The sequence below is a fragment of the Egretta garzetta genome, unplaced genomic scaffold (genome assembly GCF_000687185.1).
Source record: "Egretta garzetta isolate BGI_Z169 unplaced genomic scaffold, ASM68718v1 scaffold1407, whole genome shotgun sequence".
NCBI lineage: Eukaryota > Metazoa > Chordata > Aves > Pelecaniformes > Ardeidae > Egretta > Egretta garzetta.
The window spans coordinates 8,428-23,109 of NW_009260333.1; the positions used below are offsets into that span (position 1 = coordinate 8,428).

Genomic DNA, 14,682 nt, shown 5'->3' on the forward strand with positions numbered 1-14,682 from the left:
TGTCAGCACTGCAGCACCTTGCCCACGCCACGCTGCTGAGCAGGACATTCTGTATCCAGGGACTGATCTCACTCTGCCTCTTTTTGATTGTGCTGTGCTTTGCTTTCTGCTGCAGTGGAGTCCAGCCCTGCAGAGACAGTAACAGGACTGGGAGAAATCAGTGGTGGGCAGGATGTATGTAATTTTTCTTTTTGCATTAAGGCATTTTTGCTTCTTTTGGCAGATCCTTTACCAGGAGCTAACATTCAAATATCTGCCCTTCATAATATACTGTATTTCAGAAAGACAGCAAAGCAAATTCTGTGTAGCCCAAAAGCTTTTCACAAACACTTATATGAGTGGCTAGATGATTAAACACTACTATTTTCTTTGCAGGAGTTTCCTGTCCTATGGAGCATGGGCTTTCAAGGATAGGCTGCCTGCAAGCTTTCATCAATATCACAATTAGTCTCTAGAAAGAACCATTAGAGGATATGGTTACAAATGATAATCACACACACACATTCTCACTGGCAAAGCAGTAATGAACTTTTTTCCTCTTAGTCTCTTTTACATGTATTGTCTTTTCCTTTTGCAACACCTTCAAATCTAATCCAAGTAGCAAAGGTCTTTCCTTTCTAAACTTGTCCTGGGAATTCATGTCTATCTTGTGATCAACATCACATGCTCTGTCACAGCTGCCATTGCTATCAATCATTTCTTCTTGCTTAAAATATATTTTAATAGCATCTGTGGAAAAGCAGGGAATTTTTGGTTGATGAGAATTGGGAAAAGAAAATTGTATGATATTAGAGTTTTCAGATGAAATGTTAAATATATCTTATTTTTCTTCTCCCTTAGCAAAAGGTTTTAATTATGGTTTGCTATAGCAGGACTTACTGAATTTACCCTGTCATTCATTTTATTGTCATTGAATTGTTTAATGTCAATCACTGAGCGGTTTATTGTTCAACCCTGTTGAACACCTATATCCTTGATGGACCTGATAAATTACCAATCCAGCTAACAGAAAAATAGACAAGTGCACTATGTGTAGTCTGTAAGAACAGCTCAAAGGTGGGTGCACTTTTGAAGAATCTTTGTAATTAGAATTTTAAGGAAAAAGATGACCCCCTAAAACTGCAACCATATGATGAATTTTGCCAACTTTTAAGCATCTCCCTAAATATGATTTGATACCAATTTCTTGCCATGATATTTTAAACTCTCAGTTATGAAGCAAAGCTTGAGAGAGAAAAACAGTAAAAAGACTTTAGCTGAAAGCTGAGCTTCCAGTTAACCACAGCTTGTTCCTTTTGGAGCAGTAATCTGCACCTATACGCACACTGCATGCCACTAGCAACTGGTTCCAGAGACTTCTGCCTATGTAGGACCTATGAAGTGTCTTAAACACTTAATCTTAACAGCTTTCTAGATCTGATGGTGGGGCTGGTCCATTTACTGAATGGACTCATCTAAACCAGCCCAGCTCTTGTAGAAATCTTCCAGTGCTCCTATGCAAGCAAGGTTCCTTTGTCTCCCAATCAGGAGACCTTGTTTGCCTGTGAGGGTTGAGTTCACGACATGTAACCCCAGAGCAAGGTGAACAGACAGGAAATATCCACTTTTTGGGGTGTGTGTCAGGAAAATTTCTGTCAAGGCACAGGTAAGGGGGCTGAAGAATTTGCTGATGTATTCATACCAAATCATTCAAGCAGGTATCAGATGCACTTAACAGCACTCTATGTCTGGTTAGTTCCTTAGTCTTGTGCTGAAGTTACAGCCATCTCACTCAATGCATGTTCAACTTCCAGTGCTCCTCATAAGTTTAAATGACAAATCAAATGGAATTACTTTTTTTTGCAGTGCCTACTTGACAGGCAATTTAGGTGCACACAGAGTGACATTCCTACACGATATGAAACAGCAGCTGTGATCCATGAGTCTTCTGCTCACAACCAACTACAGTCCCTGGAAAAATGCTCTTATGTACTGGTCATTGTTCCAACACCGCTCAGGTCCTTCCTGCAGGAGATAAGAGACACTTTCCTTGCTTGTAGAGGGACTGAGAAGGATCCTTCTACATGCCTCCTTTCTTCCCCGGTAATACTCCTTAGATATTTTAGAGCAAGAACTCACATATTAAAAAACCCCAAGCTTGTTTCAATTGACTTTTTCTCCTCTGGAAGACATGTATCCATTTTCAGTTATCTTTCTTTTACTGATTATCTCCTATCTAGGCAAAATATGGACAGCCTTGATCTCTTAATTTTATTTAAGTAAAAAATGCATAGGGAAATCCTCATAACCGTACTTTATAGAGGACAAGATTAAGATCGCTCATGAAGAAGAAAAACTACTTCTTCTTTTCAGGAAACTTGGGAACCAAGATGTATGCCTGTAAATTCCTGATTGTCTATCTGGGAACTCTGATATATTACCTTATTTTAAGACTTGCCTTTCTGAAGGTCTTCTGCCAGCTAAGGCAGGATGTGAAAGTAACATTAATTGGTCCAAGCTGTAGTACTGTCAGTAACAGGTGATGTCTCCAAGAGGCTACTGAAGGTTTTGGGTTTGCTTATACACAGCTCCAGGAGAGCAAACCATGCAGTTTCAACACTCCTCATCTGACAGCCTGGATTTTTTCATTCTCTGTGAGCTACTCTGCTTAATTAAGTAGGTGATGTTCCTTGTATGGTCCTTCCTTTTAGTCCTGTAGAGATCTTACTCCTAGCTATCTTATACTATCTTTGGTACTTCATAGCCCTGTTGACTAGCTGATCTAAAAGCTCCATTTGCTACCTGCTGTGTTGTTCAAGCAGTGGAGGCAAGTGAGGAACAATTCCTCTTCTTCCATTTTATGGGCTGTCTCACATAGGAAATGTTACCATTGTCTAAGAGCACTTTCAAAACATTTTTTAGTTTCTAACAGTAGTTTGTGTTGGCAGACCAGAAGCTACACCCAAGCCCTCCATCCCCAAAGCACTCCTTAGTGACTGTCTGTAGCTGGAGACACCTCAGCTCACTGGCTGCTTCCCTTTCAAGCTAGACCTTCCCCTGGCTGACTGTATGCCCAGAGCTGCCTGGCTACGTGCCTCACCTCTGCCCGTTACACAGCTGGGTCCACAACCTCGACAACACAACAGCAAAACTCCAAAAAGAGCTCTACTGAGAAGACTGGCTTAGTCATTGACCACTGGGAAGTCAAAAATTTTCAGTCCCCAACCTGAGGGGAGAAAACCCCTAGAATTCATGTCCTGGGAGAGGTCTCAGCCACTCCTTGCTCTTCTTGCATGGTCTTCTTAACCCCAGGCTCTGAGCTGCTGAGACCTTCCTGTCCTCTCCTCAGTCAGGACTGATAGCCACTGAGCTGCTGGACACCACACTGCACCCCAACACCCTGGGGACTCAGCTGCAAAAGCCCCTCAGAGCAATGCCTGCCGGACCCATGCTGAGGAGTGCAGTTGCACTCTGGGTCCTGCTGGAGGGAGGTGTCCCCACCAGCACCCCTTGGTGCCTTCTCCCCAGAGAGGCAGGGCTTCAGATGCACCCCTATGCTCACCATTTCCCACTGGCTGGGTCTGGGCTTCTCCTGGGCAGGGAGCAGGGTGTTTCCATCAGCCTCCTCATGCCTTGCACATAGAGCCCAGCAGTGAGCTCTGTCTTTGGGCTCCAAAAAGGTGGGCACTGCAGTGCTGCATCCCCCCTTGTAACGGGGTTTACAAGCACAGGACATTGCCTGATGCCAGATATTACATCAGATCCATGCACCATCCCTGCATGTATTATCCACTGAGCTCTTTTAATAACCCAAATGCCAATGACCAGGAGAAGAATATGTTTAGATCTGACACAGTTTAAAGGAGCTCAAGTAAGTGTTGCATATTTTCTCAGGAATTTAATCTTTTTGCTGAACTGAAAACACTTCCTTTTTTTTTTGCAGACATGGGGATGCTGTGATTTTTAGCTGTTAAAGGCACCTTTTGACCTTTTGTTCTCATATGTCATATGTAGATGCCACAGCACTATGCAATGCATTGTTCATTGTTAAGATCATGCAAAATGTCTTTAGATACCTCATCTTTCTGGGAAACTTAATATCTTTAAAATATAATGTACCTTTATATTTATCTTCATAATATCTTTATATCCATTGGCATCTGTATTTATCTCAAGACCCTGGAAATCACCTGAAGTGTTCTATATATGAGCTGTTTTTCAAGAGCTGATATATTGTCCCTGCAGGAATCTGAGGTACAATAAGTTTCTGGTTTTCTGTTTTCAAGAAAAACACCTTGGTTTTAGGGTTTGGTATACTGTTATTTTTCAAGTATTTCTTTATAAACTTCACAGCATCACGTGAAGAAGATAATGATACTACCTCCATTGCATAGTTTGAATTGTTGCAGCACTGTGTACCAAACCATCTATCCTGGATGCATCAGAAAGTCACCCAGAAATATGTCAGCATAACCCATAAGACCTGTATCCAAGTTCTCTAAGTGCCTTAACTGATCAAGATTCCCTCCTTAATTCTCTTGTCAAATTATTTATAGTAGATATAGCCACAAGATAAAAAAAAATTCTAATTATATCTAGTCAAATCAAATGACAATTATGTCTTTAGGTAAGTCTGCCAAACAATGCTTTGCCAAAGAAGGTTGGCCAAAAATGCTTTGACCGAAGAAAGAGGAAGAATCCAGACCATCTGCATACCAGACTCTATAAAATCTCCTTGGGAGTATTTTGCCCTGCTCTCACAGAAAGTTGCAAGGTAAGTGTATGTGTTCTGTAGGACTGCAGAGAGTGAGGAGTTTCTCTTTATCTTGCATGTCTCAGTGCATTCTGATTGCTTCTGATAACCAGAAGGGAGGGCTTGCTTCTGATTTATAGCTGAATTTTTCAATCTGCTTTCCATGGCATCTTTTTATTTCCAACATAAAATTTCTCTCTGGAATACTATGGAACATAAGAAGAGTGTTGCCAACTGATTAATATACGAGTGACTGACTTAGAGCCTCTGATGTCATGACAGGCAACACCCTAAATTATTAACTGTTAGTCCAGTCACCTTGAGGTAATTGTACTATATTCATTCCCAATTTTTTGTATTCATATCCATTGCAGAAAAGCTTGGACTGAGCCTGATAAAACATATACAGTGTGAAAGTAAGTAAATTTACTTTCCCCAGATCATGGTCACTGAAAAGACTTTTTGGAGACTCATCGTTGATAATTAAGGGCAACAGAAGTGAGAGCTTTGCTTTAGGTTTGGTCCTTCGGTATGTCAATAGTAAAGTGGCAAAAGACCCACCAGTATAATATTGCAAAATTATGGTCAATATTAAAAATGCTGTTCATAATTAGAAGGCTAAAATTATTTAGACTGCTGTTTCATTCTCAAGTGGGATATAAGAACTTACTTGTTCAAATAAAAACTAGCTTTCAAAAGGTGTTTTTGAAAATGGCATAGTTTAAATACTGGAAAAATAGAAACTGTAAGATTTCATCACCGGTGCAGAAAACTATTGTTGAGCTAAGGGAAAGTGTCTTCTTTCCCCCTCAGAGACTTCTGCTAACGGGTCTTCAGTAAAGTGCAGACATGACTTCTGCAGACTCTGAGATGGCCGTCTTTGGGGAGGCGGCTCCCTATCTCCGCAAGTCAGAGAAGGAGAGAATCGAGGCCCAGAACAAGCCTTTTGATGCAAAGACATCTGTCTTTGTGGTGCATCCTAAGGAATCCTTTGTGAAAGGGACAATCCAGAGCAGGGAATCTGGGAAGGTCACTGTCCAGACTGAAGCTGGAGAGGTGAGGAAAATGCAAGCCTTGACAACATAATTTAACTCCCAGTCTGGGCTCTTAGTTGACATATATCAGTCTCTCTTCCTTGGCAGACCCTGACCGTGAAGGAAGATCAAATCTTCTCCATGAACCCTCCCAAGTATGATAAAATCGAGGACATGGCCATGATGACCCACCTCCACGAACCCGCTGTGCTGTACAACCTCAAAGAGCGTTACGCAGCCTGGATGATCTATGTAAGTACCAGCAGCAGTCTTCCTTTGGGTAGCTGGAGGAACTGCTCTGCCAGGCTACGTGGAAGCCAACGTGCTGCCTCCCTTCCTCGCAGACCTACTCGGGTCTCTTCTGCGTCACTGTCAACCCCTACAAGTGGCTGCCGGTGTACAACCCGGAGGTGGTGTTGGCCTACCGAGGCAAGAAGCGCCAGGAGGCCCCTCCACACATCTTCTCCATCTCTGACAATGCCTATCTTAAATGGTGAGTAGCTTGATATCCCTTCAAATGATATTGTGTGCACTTCAGGAAAAAAATCTTCCTTTTCTCTGCAGATAATCTTTGAACATATGGAGTCATGTTTACATCATCTATGACAGCTGAGTAACCTAGAATGGCCATCTTTAAATGGCACATAAGGCACACTGGGAATGTTGTAGAAGGAAGACTGGAAATTAAGTTTTGTAATTGCAGAGTACAAAGTCTGATGGAAAGCAAATTAGCAATGTTACAGAAGTGCTGGTGCTCTTATCTTAACCAAAAGCATGGAATGAAACATAACTAATACGATATCCATGCCAGAAAGTAAGAAAGAATTGCTATAAATTGAAATTCCAAATCCAAATAAGTGCATTATCAGAGCTTTCTTACTGCCTTTGAACCCCAAATGATCAGGGATTGTCAGATGAAGGAGACAGAGCCTAAAAGGCAGGAGATACAAAGGAAAATGGAAGACTGGCAGAATGGTTAGCTAAAAAACGGCTATTACCTCTGAAGAACAAGATCTCAGACTTACAATGAATAAGGCTAGAGAAATTTTGGCTCAGTGCTTATTAGGGCAGAAGAAAACAAAATGAACTTTAGGAATTATTTGTGGGAAAAAAAGAAAACAAATAGAGCAATAGTTCCATGACACAATATTCCATTAAAAAGTGGAACTTTTACATCTGGAAAAATGCAGTCAGTTCCAGTTTTCTCCTGGAAAAAAAAAGAGTGAACCTGGAAAATTTCAGCAAGGGACAAAACAATATTCATAGGCATGAAATAAATTCAGTATGACCACCATTAAGTAGGTAAGGGCACTTTGATGATGGAGAAGACAAAATGGATGGGGATATATGACAGAAATTTGTAAAATCAAGAGTCGTATAGAAATCAAGGGTTGTATAGAAGGCAGAATCAGAATTCATTCTTTCCTTCTCTCTGACATTTGAACAGATAGAGGCATCAAAACAACTAACAGTAGAAACAAATTGCATACATCATACTTAAGTCCTGGATATTCTTTATCAAAACAAATTATATGTCCTAAAGGTCTATTTCAATGACTAAAGTAAGATGAATTCATGCAAAGTTTACCCACACAATTACATACAATTATATTATGCCTGGCTCAAAAAATCCTTGAACTCAGGAGGGTTGTGGTCTGATCTTGTAAGGCTCTTGTGTCCCCAGGAAGTATTAACTAATTTCATATTACATGTTTCAGTCACTTTAATCATACTGAAAGTACAATTATTTTTTTTATTGGGGGAACTGAATCCTGAAAGGGATTAAGTGCTACATTTCCAGAAGTTTTTAATTGGGAATTGGCTATCTAGTGTTCCTGCACTATTAAGGAAGCTTCCATTCACAGTGAGTTTCTCTCATAGGTTCTGATTTCTCTGCGATTAACAAGCACTAAGAAAATTCTTTCTGTCTTTTCACAGATCGGGAGAACCAGTCAATCCTGATCACGTACGTACACGCCCTGCTCAGGTCCCTGCAGGGCTGCCTGGTGCCAGGGGACCTCCTGCCTGACCACGCGCTCTCTGCTTCTCTCTTTGGCTTGACAGTGGAGAATCCGGTGCAGGGAAGACTGTGAACACAAAGCGTGTCATCCAGTACTTTGCAATAATTGCAGCGAGTGGAGATAAGAAGAAGGAGGAGCAGTCTGGCAAAATGCAGGTAAATTAATAGATGCTGTCCTGAATCTATGCTTTTGACTGTTCCTGACATGATTTTTGGAAAGGATAACCAGCAATAATTATCATCCTGCAGGGAACGCTTGAGGATCAAATCATCAGCGCCAACCCACTGCTGGAGGCCTTTGGAAACGCCAAGACCGTGAGGAATGACAACTCCTCACGCTTTGTAAGTTGTTGCTTTGGACAAAATCTCTCCCTCCCATTACAAGATAAGGGATGGCCCTAGCATGAGTATGCCACATAAAGGAGACATCAAAAGAAGCCATGCAGCCTGAAATGCTGCTTGTTCTCTTTAACAGGGCAAATTCATCAGAATCCACTTTGGGGCCACAGGCAAACTGGCTTCTGCTGACATTGAAACTTGTAAGAGGCTCTCCTGGCCTGATCCCTTTTCTTCCTACATTCCCACCTCCGTGTGCATTTCTGTGCCTAACTCTGTCCTGCTCTCCTTGCCAGATCTGCTGGCGAAGTCCAGGGTCACTTTCCAGCTCAAGGCAGAAAGAAGCTACCACATATTTTATCAGATCACCTCCAACAAGAAGCCGGAGCTAATTGGTAGTGAGGTCACCGTTCCCAGCATTGATGATCAGGAGGAGCTCATGGCTACAGATGTAAGTAGTCTAAAGAAAATATTTTTCATGAGACAGGCAAGGTTGTTAGGCAATGCTTTTACTTCATTTTTTTGACTGCAGAGTGCCATTGACATCCTGGGCTTCACTGCCGATGAAAAGACCTCCATCTACAAGCTGACGGGGGCTGTCATGCACTATGGGAACTTGAAGTTCAAGCAGAAACAACGAGAAGAGCAGGCAGAGCCAGATGGCACAGAAGGTCCTTAGGAACTGACCTTTTCATAAAGAAATCAGTTTTGGGAAGATACTTTTTTTTAGACAGGACAAAAGCTATAGCTTAATCAAGTGAAAGCTAAGTAATGTTTATTTTTGTGTCCATGAAGCTGTAAACCTAATTTTCTGATCTCTGGCCTATCTTACCGAATGGTACTCCTTCAGTTATCTTTTTGATGAGCTAGTTTCATTTGATGCATTTTTTCATTTAGCATACAGAGGGGTTTGAGAAGCTTTTTTGAAGAGACAGCTTCCCTAGTTTCATACATAAGCTCTAGAATAAGCCCTGGCATGTACATACCTATCCTATTGGCAATGCAAACTGTGGCCTATTTATATATAAGAACTTAGATCTTGACTAAGATGCCAAGTTGTAATATTCATGTATTTTCAAAGGAAAGTTATTAAAAGCATTGTTTCAGTTTATAAATTTAATTAAAATTCAAGGATAAGCTTCTTATTGATAACCACTTTCAAAAAAATACCAATATTGGCTATCACAGCTTTCTGGTATGCAATATGCTTGCTGTGATACTAGATTAAAAGATTTGTAGTCAGGGATTTTGAAGATTGATTCTATTTCTGAGGCACATAACCATTCATCAAATTCCAATCCTTGTCCAATGATCAAAATTTTTTCTTCGTCTCTCTTGTGTTTCAGTTGCTGACAAAGCTGCCTACCTGATGGGTCTGAACTCAGCTGACCTGCTCAAAGCCCTGTGTTATCCTCGAGTCAAAGTTGGGAATGAATTTGTGACCAAAGGTCAAACTGTGGAGCAGGTAAGATAAATGCTTTCTAGGAATACATGATTATACTGCAGAATTTCTCTTCAGACAGTTAAAATTCCTTAAAATTTCTCTGTGCAGTAACTTTTGCACATTTCCCCTTTGCTTTAGGTGCACAATGCAGTTGGTGCCCTGGCTAAGGCTGTCTATGAGAGGATGTTCCTGTGGATGGTTGTTCGCATCAACCAGCAGCTGGATACCAAGCAGCCCAGACAGTACTTCATTGGTGTCCTGGACATTGCTGGCTTTGAGATCTTTGATGTAAGGAACACAGATTTCATATCAGCTTCATGGAAGGGACAATTGGCGTTAAGAGAATTCTAAGACTTCTTTTAGGAAAATTCAGATTTTTTTTTGTAAAAAATACAGTGATCAAGAGATCTACCAAAAAGATTGGCCTTTTCAACTGTTATATCTTAATAGGAAGGAAACTAATACCACAGCATGCGAGAGTATCAAGCTCAGTTAAAACAAAAGAAAAAAGTAAGAAATCTGTGACAAAGTTATATAGGCCAAAGGTGTGGAAAATATTGGAAAAGATTAGAAATGTTCATGCTGTTGGGGGAAATTATTGAAACAGATGAGGAAATGCTCATGCTGTTGTTGAAAGAACCCCAAATCTTCCATATTAATGCATAGAAATATCTAAAGACACTCTCTTAAGAACAGAAAAGTATTTGAGTAGCAAATTGAGGAAGTCTTCGTGATCGGGGTGTTGGGGGAAGAGAAGTCTAGTAATAAATTTGTTCTCATAGGAGAAAATCTGCTGAAGTTATCTACTAAATTTGCTTTAGAATGAAGGGATTACAAAGGGATAAATTATAATTATCATAATTACTGTACCCATATTATACGGAATGATAACAAACAAGAACCCCCCATCTCTACATTACAATGAATTAGAAGTCTTTTCTCTCTTCAGAACGCAAGTATAGTTCTACTGAAGGTTTCCTAAGAGAAGACATAGGGAAGGGATCTTGTATTTGTCTGAAGAGACACACGAAGAATCACAACTACACAGCAAGAAGCCTTGTGTTGATGGCTGAACCTTGAAAACACTGCATCTTGTTTTACATTTGGCAGTTCAACAGCTTTGAGCAGCTGTGCATCAACTTCACCAATGAGAAACTGCAACAGTTCTTCAACCACCACATGTTTGTGCTGGAGCAGGAGGAGTACAAGAAGGAAGGGATTGAATGGACATTCATTGACTTTGGGATGGACCTGGCTGCCTGCATTGAGCTCATTGAGAAGGTACCTTTTCCTTTTCAGATCCATTGATGTTGGAATTCTCTAGTTATTGAGGGATACATAAAGAATTTGTATATATCTGGAATAAAATTATAGCTTTCAGTTATTAAAGTGCTCTGTAGTTCTGTAATTTGTAATGCTGCCAGAAATGGTTAAAAGTAGTTCTACAAGTAAAGGTGAAACACCAAGGATGAAAAGTTAAATTTCTGTGACATATTGTCCAGAAAAGAACAGATGCAACCTTATCTTTTGATTTGTTTCATAGTTTTCTGTCTTAACACTAGCCTCTTTCCAAACAAGAAATCCGTTTCTCCCTCATCTCTGGTAATGTCTTCCAGCCCATGGGCATCTTCTCCATCCTGGAAGAGGAGTGCATGTTCCCCAAGGCAACTGACACCTCTTTCAAGAACAAGCTCTATGACCAGCATCTGGGCAAGTCCAGCAACTTCCAGAAGCCCAAGCCTACCAAAGGAAAGGTTGAGGCCCACTTCTCCCTGATACACTACGCTGGCACAGTGGACTACAATATCACTGGCTGGCTTGAGAAGAACAAGGACCCCCTGAACGAAACTGTCATTGGGTTGTACCAGAAATCATCTGTGAAGACATTGGCTTTACTCTTTGCCAACTATGGTGGAGCAGATGCAGGTCAGCTTCGTGAAAATTGTATTTTCATTGTGTGAAATTGTTGACATAAATAATCAAACAGAAGACCTAAATGTTGAAAAGTTTTTTTCTGTTCTGTAGTTCCATGTTCACGATCAAAAGTTTGTTTTTTCCCCTTTTTCTTCATTTACAGAGGGTGGTGGCAAAAAGGGTGGGAAGAAGAAGGGTTCTTCTTTCCAGACTGTCTCAGCTCTTTTCCGGGTATGCACAGTTTTCCTCACTGTCTCTTTTTACTTGAACAAAAGGAATTAAAATGTGAAAAGAGATGTTAAGTCCTATAGAAAGAGGATGAAGATTATGTACTATAGGTAACTTTTCTTTCCATTTAAAGGATGGACTATTTTCTTTTCTTTTTCAACTTGGAATGATATTATCTCATTAATATATCAAAATGAAAACTCTTTCAAATGGTTGAGGATATTGTCATTCAGATTTTTTTTCATACACCTCCATTTTTTAAGCTAAACATGACATGGAAATAGGTCAATTTCTTTCAGCTATTGCACACAGTTCTGAATGTTTTACCTAATAAAGATTATGGACTTCTGAATATTTTCAATACTGCTACCATGCACAATTAATGAGCAGTTCTGAAAAACAGAGAGGCTGGGTTTAAGATTATTGCATATAAAAGCCTAACCAGTATATTGATTCAGGAAGGCGAGCAGATCTTTCATTTGTTGATCTAATCTTCACCTTGTAATCTCACAGGAGAATTTAAACAAGCTGATGACAAATCTACGTAGCACTCACCCCCATTTTGTGCGATGCATCATCCCAAATGAAACAAAAACGCCTGGTAAGGGGAACTAATAGGAGGAAAACTCAAGCAACAGAAGCTTTCCTCCTGAGTATTAAGCAACAGAGCAGTCGCTAATGGCAGTGTTTGTTAGGTGCCATGGAACATGAGCTGGTGCTGCATCAGCTGCGATGCAATGGTGTGCTGGAAGGGATCAGAATATGCAGAAAAGGATTCCCCAGCAGAGTCCTGTATGCTGACTTCAAACAGAGGTAAGAGTGCTCCTCCTTTCTGCCCATTCAGACCATGCTGAAGAGCCCAAGTGTCTTTAAAAAATTAAACATTGTATTTCAAAAAGGACCTAAGGAGAAATATAGACATGTTTTATTGTAAGTTTATGGTGGATTTTCTATTGATGGTGAGGATTCCCTTAGACTCTGAGTAAACAGTATGAAATCTTCATTTACACTGTCTTGAAAGTATGGACTGTCCCTAATTCATGACATGACTCAGTCAGTGAGTTCTTGCTGAGAATGCTGTGGGGTTCAGTTGCAGTGGTGGTATCAGTAATGCGGATTTCTTCACGTGCTGCTTTCTCCTACAGATACAGAGTGCTTAACATAAGTGCTATTCCAGAAGGTCAGTTCATGGATAGCAAGAAGGCTTCAGAGAAGCTTCTTGGGTCCATCGATGTGGACCACACCCAGTATAGATTTGGCCACACCAAGGTAGAAACAAGTCCTGTGTTCAAACACTATGTGCCTCTGTCACGCACTGCCTGAGACTGATGTGCTACAATATTCCATTTTGTAAGGTGTTCTTCAAAGCTGGGCTGATAGGTCTGCTGGAGGAGATGAGAGATGAGAAACTAGCAGAGATTATGACCATGACACAAGCCAGGTGCAGGGGCTTCCTGATGAGAGTAGAGTATCGGAAAATGGTGGAGAGGAGGTAGGTCTTTCTCACTCATATTCTCATGGTACTTCTCTAGTTGAGTCTAAATTCACCACACACAGAGTATGCATTAGCCATGTCAATTTTATTTCAGGGATGCCAATCTTCTGTATCCAGTACAACGTTCGTGCATTCATGAATGTGAAGCACTGGCCCTGGATGAAGCTGTTCTTCAAGATCAAGCCCTTGCTGAAGAGTGCAGAATCTGAGAAGGAGATGGCCAACATGAAACAAGAGTTTGAGAAAACCAAGGAAGAGCTTGCAAAGTCTGAGGCAAAGAGGAAGGAACTGGAGGAAAAAATGGTGACCTTACTGCAGGAGAAAAATGACCTGCAGCTCCAAGTACAGGCGGTGAGTACCACCATTCATTTGTCCCCGGGGAAAGAACGATATACAGTCAGAATGCTTCTTGCCCTCAGCAGAGACTTGCAGAGAGCTGACTATCATGCAGTAGAAAACAGTCTAAATCACACACTCTAACGCTGAGTAAAGAGGCACTGGCAGGGTCATGGTGAGTGTCATGGCAGCCCCACATGAACCTCGGCATAAAAAACAAGGAATCCACAGCAGAGAGCGCTGAACTGGAAGGCAAGTATTTCCACCTGCTCAAGTTTCAAAGCAGTGTACCTGCCTAACAGAATAAAGGCAAACCAGAGAAGGACCCACTTTTCCTACTTACAGCTACACAAGGTGGCCTTGATTATTTCAGAAACACAGATGCTTCCCATTGAAACTCAACTGGGAAAAGGCAGTTTCTTCACAGCAAACAAAACAGCACTTGCTCTGCTCAAGTATTCCCACAAAGCCTTTACTCCCCCAATATGATGAGGTTCATGATGAGTCAATTAGAAAGAGGAAGCTATTGAATATGGTTTCTGTCAGCTACCCTCTCTGTGAGGCATTTTTATGAGACACAACAAATTTGGAATGAGTGTTGATTCCAGATGGTGAGGTTTCCCAGTGGACACAGGCCAAGATCTTCCAGTTTCTGGAGTGGAAGGGCAGGTTCAGCCCCCGTTTCAACAGGTGCCTACTCAGTGATGCAAAAGGCAGAGCGGAGAAACTTCAAAACATTACAACCCCGCAAAATCTGTGTCTCTCCACCAGGAAGCCGATAGCTTGGCTGATGCTGAGGAAAGGTGTGACCAGCTCATCAAAACCAAAATCCAGCTGGAAGCCAAAATTAAGGAAGTGACTGAAAGGGCTGAGGATGAGGAGGAAATTAATGCTGAGCTGACAGCCAAGAAGAGGAAACTGGAGGATGAATGTTCAGAGCTGAAGAAAGATATTGATGACCTTGAGTTAACGTTGGCCAAAGTGGAGAAGGAAAAACATGCCACTGAAAACAAGGTAGGAGGCAGATGTCCCTCTTGCAAAAAAGCCCCTGTTTTCTGTTATAGAGTATGGCATTCCTTTATCTGCACTTGCTCCATTCTTCTCAAAGGTGAAAAACCTCACAGAGGAGATGGCAGCCCTGGA

General features: G+C 41.2%; 1 pseudogene; it reads left to right on the forward strand.

Moving 5' to 3' along the window:
* The first annotated feature begins 5,581 nt into the window (after window positions 1–5,581).
* Window positions 5,582–14,682, forward strand: part of LOC104129629 — a 15,207-nt pseudogene continuing 6,106 nt past the window's right edge.